At 39.5% G+C, this 7,363-nt stretch overlaps 1 protein-coding gene and 1 long non-coding RNA gene across 5 annotated transcripts in view; one reads left to right on the forward strand and one right to left on the reverse strand.

Annotated features, from left to right (window-relative positions):
- The window catches only part of lpar2b (lysophosphatidic acid receptor 2b), an 18,730-nt gene extending 15,871 nt beyond the window's left edge, over nucleotides 1–2,859 (reverse strand). The window contains exon 1 of one of the 4 annotated variants that reach the window (XM_034859851.1): nucleotides 2,762–2,859. The gene's annotated coding sequence lies outside the window, so the exon portion shown is untranslated. Of the gene's footprint in view, nucleotides 1–2,458 lie in introns of all 4 variants that reach the window. The other 3 variants (XM_034859835.1, XM_034859842.1, XM_034859858.1) reach the window with 3 other exon arrangements.
- LOC117936641 overlaps nucleotides 1–6,402 on the forward strand; it is a 21,687-nt gene extending 15,285 nt beyond the window's left edge. The window contains exon 4 of the long non-coding RNA XR_004654991.1: nucleotides 6,392–6,402. This is a non-coding gene — a long non-coding RNA (uncharacterized LOC117936641). The remainder of the gene's footprint in view (nucleotides 1–6,391) is intronic.
- Nucleotides 6,403–7,363: the final 961 nt, after the last annotated feature.

Below are 7,363 nucleotides of genomic sequence, written 5' to 3' on the forward strand. Positions count from 1 at the left end.
GGGGGGGGGGGGGGGGGGTTGTTTTGATTAAGTGTCTCTACTAAAGCATGTCCATTCAGCCGTGAAGCACGGACATGAAACTGTCGGGACTGCCTGGGTGTCATCTGCATAATGATTAACTTTTGCCATTTAATCACACAGATGCATGCAGAGACACTTCTTCTTTATCCACACATGGGAAGGCCATCAATTTGGTCAATGTATAAGGTCCTTTTTCACAGGGCACCCGCCCCCATCACTATGGGTAACGTCAGAGAATTTCTATTAAGGGGAGAACTTCCACTCTCCTGATCCTTCTGAACTAGTTGCAGTTCCACTCTGGTTCAATATGAGGGCGCTCACAGGCGAGTGCAGAATGAATGGAGGTCTATAGAGCTACAACCCTCAAAATCCACTTTTGTCAGGATATAATTTTTGGTCTACAAAGTTGAATGTTGCATTCAAAAGGGGAGGCTAAGAAAAGGCTAGGCTCTCCCGGTTAATGCACATGCTAGAAAGAGATCTGCTCATGTTTTAAAGACTTTCACTCTGACATTCTGGTTTTGCTTCAGATCCCATCAACCAAGATCTCTGGTCGTAATCAGCAGTGACCAATCAGCATTTATTAGCAGAATGCTAGCATGTTATGGGCAATGACTCAACCTGTAAGAAATCAAAGGACATAAATACTTGTTCATCAAACTTTCGACCTATAATCAATGTTGATCTTGCAAAAACTACAATCCAATCTGAGATTTCTCAACGGAAATCAGGCGAAAGAGACATAGTTAGCCGTCTTGTAAATCATTCTTTGAGAAATATGTTGAGTTCAATGTAAATCCTATGCTGAATGGTGTTTAATTACAAGCAGCTGTATACAGAGCAAAAAATCTAAAACTGAACCAATTTAGATTTTTATTTTTTTTAAATCAAACTGAATCAGACTGGATTATTTGATCAAATAACTCAGTAAGGTCTGAAACAATTATTTGACTATCAATCACTGTATATGTGCAGTGGCTTGCACACGTTTACACACCAATGCTACAGTTGATTAAAAAGAGGAATAAAAAAATATCTTTTGGAAATTTATCTTAATGCCTTAATAAAAAATGTAAAAAAAGGAAAATCCAACCTTCTAAGGACACCAATTTTCTTTGTGAATGAATAAGGTATTGTAACTAAATATTTAATAAATACGTAATCTCTATGTATGGTGAAGGGTATGTGATGATATGGGGCTATTTTAAATCCAAAGGCCAAGGGAACTTTATCAGGATGCATAGTATCACGGATCCATTAAATAACTGGCCTTTAAAAATAAAAATATGCCTGCATCTATGGAAATTTAACATAATGTGTGTATACTTATGCCCCACGTAATTTAAGGAAGAACATTTATTTACAAAATATTCATTCACAAATAAAATTGGGGCCCTTAAAAGGTTAGATTTTCCTAATTATTTTCAATTAAGGCATTAAGATCAATTTCCAAAATGTGTTTTTTATTTTAAAAAATTAATCAACTTTAGCATGGGTGTGTAAACCTATGCAAGCCACTGTATATATTTAACTATTCTTATAATTAGTTTAAAGTTTTGGACTAATTAAAAGCACAAATGCAAAACAAATTTGAATTCTCTAATGCAACGATTTTTATTATTATTTACATTTAAATTGAAATTATTTGAAATTTACATTGTTGGCCTGTCAGAAAAATGCAATTTAAGACATCAACTAGGACTCCAGGAAATTTGAATGAGCTTTTTTCCACAACTTGATATACTAAACGATTAATAAATCAACCAAAGGAATAATCCATAGCTTAATCAATACTGTAAATGGTCATACATTTGGTCAATATACTCACTTGACACAGTGTCAACAAAACCTGAGCAGTATGGCCTTCACAGATAGGAATTACAGCAGGGATTTATAGCATGGCTGTTTTGAAGGCTCCTAAATTGCTTTCGAGTGTAAGCCCGCAGGTAACTACGAAACTGGCAACAGATCAACTGTGAAATGCAAAACATGAAACCATAAACAGTGTTTGTCTATCTTGATTGAAACCAGGAGACATATCCTTTAGTACTTTCTTTGAACAATAGCTTATGGGTCACACCCACAGAGTTTCCAAACTAAAAAAAATCATAAGCGTTATATTGAATGGAAAGAAATAACACTGATTTTGTAGAACATGAGACAAGTCGCTCGCTTGCATTACAAGCCCATTTGGGAGACACTGGCATGGTTAAACTGGCAGTGTGGAGGATGTTCAGGCTGCAATGAACACCAGACTCCTTCCTTGAGAGGCAGTGCAGATGCCTCAGCACGCTGCTGGGAGCACCGAACAACAACTCCACTCCGTCTCTTCTCCAACAGCACACACTTCAAGCTCACAGGAGAGGCATTTTACACGGAACATGCCTAATAAAATATAAAATAGGCTAGGCTACAAGGGAGACAAATGTAAGCTTACCTTGTATTCTGTGTGTGTGTCAACTCGTTTCAGGTATATCCAGGTCAGGAGTCCTCGTCGTCGAGTTGAGAAACAATATGCAGTCTTAAGCTACCTTAAGATAACTCCTTTTGCGCACTTTCAGCACCCTGAGCACAACGTGGAAAAAACGCAACTAAAATTTAAAAAAAAGTTAATGTTATTGTTTCTGTTTATATCGAGGCTCCATTCAAGGTTTTTCTTTTCTTCGCAAAAACTTGGTGGACAGTCTCCGTCACCTGTGTTTGGACTTCTACCTTGCTTCCGGTAGTTAGAGGTTGTTACCTGTGCGGAGTGATTTGAGATACGAGTCGCAGGAGAAGCACAAAGGGTGCGGCACGAGCCTCCGCTGCCGCGTCTCTTTCACAAAGGAACGGGTTGCTGCTTCTGCCAACCTGTGCGCGTGGGACCCGCCTCCCAGCGGCCCCTCTGTTGGCTGACGAGCAACACCAGCCAATCATAGTGGAGCAGAAGAGTGATTTACAGTGTGGGCAGGGCTCGGGTTGTTCCGGCGGGATATCATTTTGACAGTGGAGGTGGGAGGTGAATAAGCGCAGTTTAGGACTATTTCCCTATATGGCAGGTAACTGGGATATTATGGATGAACTACATGAATATCATATTGAGGATTGGAACCTTAAGATACTGAGAGAAGACACTAAACACTTTAAAGAATGTGCAAAAACATTGTTGAATTATACAAATTATACAAAGAAAAAATCCAATATATAACTAACATTTATTAAAATATAAAAAATTTCTACAAAAACAATAATGAATAAAGTGAATAAAATAACTAAACAGGTAGTGATTCCTTAGGGATTCACAACTCACACAACTTAAAGGACACTTTAGAAAAAACACTACTACTGTTACTACTACTACTGAAGGGAAACAATGTTAGCAATACAAGTACTACAGTTGTAATGACGAGTACGTTTAGGTTCCTTTCATTCATGAAATCCCCAAACATTCAGGCCTGGGGGGGGGGGGGGGGGGGGGGGGGGGGGGGGGGGGGGGGGGCATGCTTTCAGATTAGTTTAAGAGGAAAATGGAACAAAAATAAGGAAATGAAAGAAATTAAGGACACAAGGGAAACATCAGACCCTTAAATAGAAATGGTATCAGGTTGTTGAATGTAAATTGTTCAGCTGCCACACCAGCTGTGGACCTTAGTAGCATGCTCTCTCTCTCTCTCTCTCCCGTGTTTCCTGTCACCTTTCAACTATTTACTATTGAATAGGGGGAAATGCTGCTACAACTGCTTTAAAAGTAACTAACAGAGCTGGCAGACAGAAAGCGTCACAGCCACAGTTCCTGCTTTCCTCTAATGGGATGTTCAATACAGTTATTCAATTTCATGGTTTACACCCCTTCAGATTGCCGCCTTGTATACAACAGTTGTGTGCATGCTGATTTGTGCCATTTTTGAGTAAAAAAAGTTATGAAGAACATCCTCATGTCCACCTCTGTAGGTTGTAGCTACATCGTCAGAATAATTTGATGTTTTCTTGTGTGTGGCATCAGTGATTTTTTATGTCACATGGTTTTAAGACAACCCGCTACAGAAACCCTGGCTTTTGGGAGAGAACTATTTGAAGGAGCCTATGTGCTGTTACTTTGTGGTCTCAGAAGATATATAAAAACTGACCCAATGCACTCATTGGGTCAGGATTACAACCCAACATAACATATGCATTCTTACCTTGCACAGTCGTGCTTCAGATGATAAAAACTATGTTGCAAGAGATACAATTCAATTCCAAACCCTTTTTAGTCTATCAGGCCTCATCACAACCAAAATCTGCCTCTACTACAGTACAATAAAGACAATGAGAGCTAGAGAAACAACACCGCCAACCTCCAGCAACAATGGGCTGTTCATCTCATGCTTCATTCAGAAGACGCACGTGGCCCCCAGTTCACCGCCCCAGTGAGAGGGCAGAATCCAGTACCAGAGACACAGGTCAGAAACAAACTGAAGCTATCTGCTCATCTTGTTTTCCTTCCTTAGTTTGATACAGGACTACAGGGGCTGAACATGTGGTTTACGATGAACTGTTTGCACTTCAGATCGCTGGAAGGACTTTTATGGAACTCCAGACAGCTGTGTCATAATGAAAATGAGCAATTAGAAAATGGGAAAAGATAAGGAGGAAATAACAGGGAGATTGTAGAGCAATCAGATCATAGAGTGAAGAGTGAAGAGGCAGGGGTGAAGAAAAAGTGGATTTTTCCTGTTTACACAATTGGTCCAGCATGTTGAGGTTAGCGTGCGAGAAATGTGACAGCCGTGTTTGTTCAACGTACACAATCTGATTTCCTTATTAGGAGAGTTGTATGTCACAGCGTGAGTGTTCCAGCGGTCATAGTTTCCACTTGGTTGTATTGAGGCGGCTCAATTTCCTCCCAGAGTCACAGACAGCTGCCCGGTGGCTGGGTTCATTGTTGCCATGTCAACCAGGATGCTGATTTCCCTCCGTGACTTCCACACCTGCTTCTCACTGTATGACGAAACAAATCTTTCATGTTAGGGCAGTATGAGCAATGGGCCAGGGTTAGAAGCAGGCCCGAGCAATACATTATAAAATCCAACGTTTTAAATTTGGTGTCATTGCACCATTTCTTATATTTTATGGCAGTTATTTTTTGTATGAGTGAACATTCAACAGTGGGGTTTGTCTACCTATTGATCCATAAGATTCATTCATTGGTGATGCAACATGGAGAAAATGATTGTGCCAATGTCTTGAATGTTTTGATAGGATTATTGGTCAACTTTATGGTTTTGAAATGATAACATCAAGGCCTTTCAAATCAGCAATTAAAATGGGGAAATGTTGCAGCAAAAATGAGACAATTTCACTGTGTTGTGACGGTCCTGCACTTTTTCACATTGTTTCCTTTTTGTTTAACAGGAGGCATGTCTTGTGATAACAGTTTTGCTATCTCAGTGTCCCAAAAGTCATTGAAATGACGCCTGAGTTACAACAAAGATGTCATCTGTCGAGATCAGCCTTCGCTAAACTTGGATATTGTGCAAGCTTGCTGTGTGCGATGCAGATTGACTTAAAGATGAATTCAAAAGAATTCGAAATAATACATAATAGTATATACAGAATAGTTAATGGTATAGTGTTTTTTTTATGATGTTTTCATTATTTTGTCTATATCAACGAGGGAAGGCTAAAAAACTTGTATAATTCAATGCAGTTCAACAGCACCATGAACTAGACCAGAGCCTCCAAAATAACCAAAAAGTTGAATCAACAAATCTTTAAAAGTGAATATTGTTACAATATTTTGATTTGGTCACTTTGGTCAGCTGACTAAAATTTTAAAGCCAGCTATTTCATGTATGCCGTATCCCATACCACCCTCACCTAGCTAACTATTTCAACTAGGACTGGGCAATATGGAGAAAATCAAATATCACAAAATTTTTTCGACCAAATACCTCGATATAAATTCTGCAACGATGTTGTAGTGTTCACTATTGGTGCTTTCACTAAATATTTACACAATGACGTTTTTGATAAATAATCATCAGTAATGTGGATATGAAGACTAAGTGGGAAAAGGCAAATAGTAGAACATTTAAAACAGTCTGGTGAGTTCAGAAAAGGACATCACTTTACTGTAATTTAGCCTTTAAAACCAGGAAAAGACAACCCTTACGCCATATTACAACATTCAAAATCTAAGATGATATCTCCCATTGTCTCGAAATCGATATAATCTACACATATTGCACATATACATTTTCTAAACAGAACTCAGAACTAAATTTCCTTTCTTTTTTTAAATGAGTGCTACTTCCCAATCTTTCCAGTTGAGTCCCAGATGATGATGCTGATGTGATATGATTGGGATGTTAACAACAGCTACTGGATGGACTGAGATTGGTTTGTCAAGTGCTCTTTCCAAGCCTTTAAGCTTTTAATTAACCTTGTAGGAGATCCTAACCCCTGTAGGTTGGGAGGAAGCTCTATTTTAGGACGGGGAGGAGGAAAAGGAAATGTACTGTGGATCCTAAGACAATGGAGGAAAAGCATAAGTGCTTCATAGTGATTTATCTTAGAGGACATTTTAACCAGTGTGGGGTAAAATGGCAAAAACAGAGAGGGAAGGCCCGGTCAACAACAATGTGCACCATAAAAAACATAAAGCTCCGTGAGCATGACAGCAAGTTGCGTGTGAGCAGCCGAATGTGTCATCGAGTGTTTGTTTTTGTCAGACTTATGTGGGGTCTTGTGCAATGTGCTGAAGTCTCAATTGTGACTGCATGTGTTTGCGTGTGCGTAAATCACACATGGAGTTGGTTATTGTCATCTGGCATCGATTTTTTGGAGGGGCCTTGATGTCCCAATGATTGCCCTCATCACCGATTTCCACCCCCACTGCTCTTATTGCCATTAACGGGAAGACTGCAGCAGTTCTTACTCAACATGAGTGTGGAGGCCATAAATGTGCAGTAAAAACTGCTGGCATGAGGTTCTGCATGTCTGTAAATCCCCTCCATCCTTCCCACATTCAACTACACACATTTTTCTCTTTTAAAAGAGGACATCACAGTACCCAAGAAATGGAACTCTGAGTCAGAGGCGGACCCAGGCTGTCTAAGGGGCAGAGGCGAAAAAATTAAAAGGGCACCAGCTACATGCAGTGGGGTACCACCAGTTTTCTAGCAGGTACAGCAGCTTAGAGGGCACTTTATACAGTTTTTTCTACTTGAAGGACACCTTAGTGCACTTTTTTCTACACTGGAATTACACCCTACATGGTACTTTATCCTGTTTTCTCCAATAGAACTACACCCTTTTGCATATTATCACATTTTCTACATTGTAACTACACCCCATTGCACTTCATCATGTTTTATCTACT

This window comes from Etheostoma cragini, chromosome 2 (genome assembly GCF_013103735.1).
Source record: "Etheostoma cragini isolate CJK2018 chromosome 2, CSU_Ecrag_1.0, whole genome shotgun sequence".
NCBI lineage: Eukaryota > Metazoa > Chordata > Actinopteri > Perciformes > Percidae > Etheostoma > Etheostoma cragini.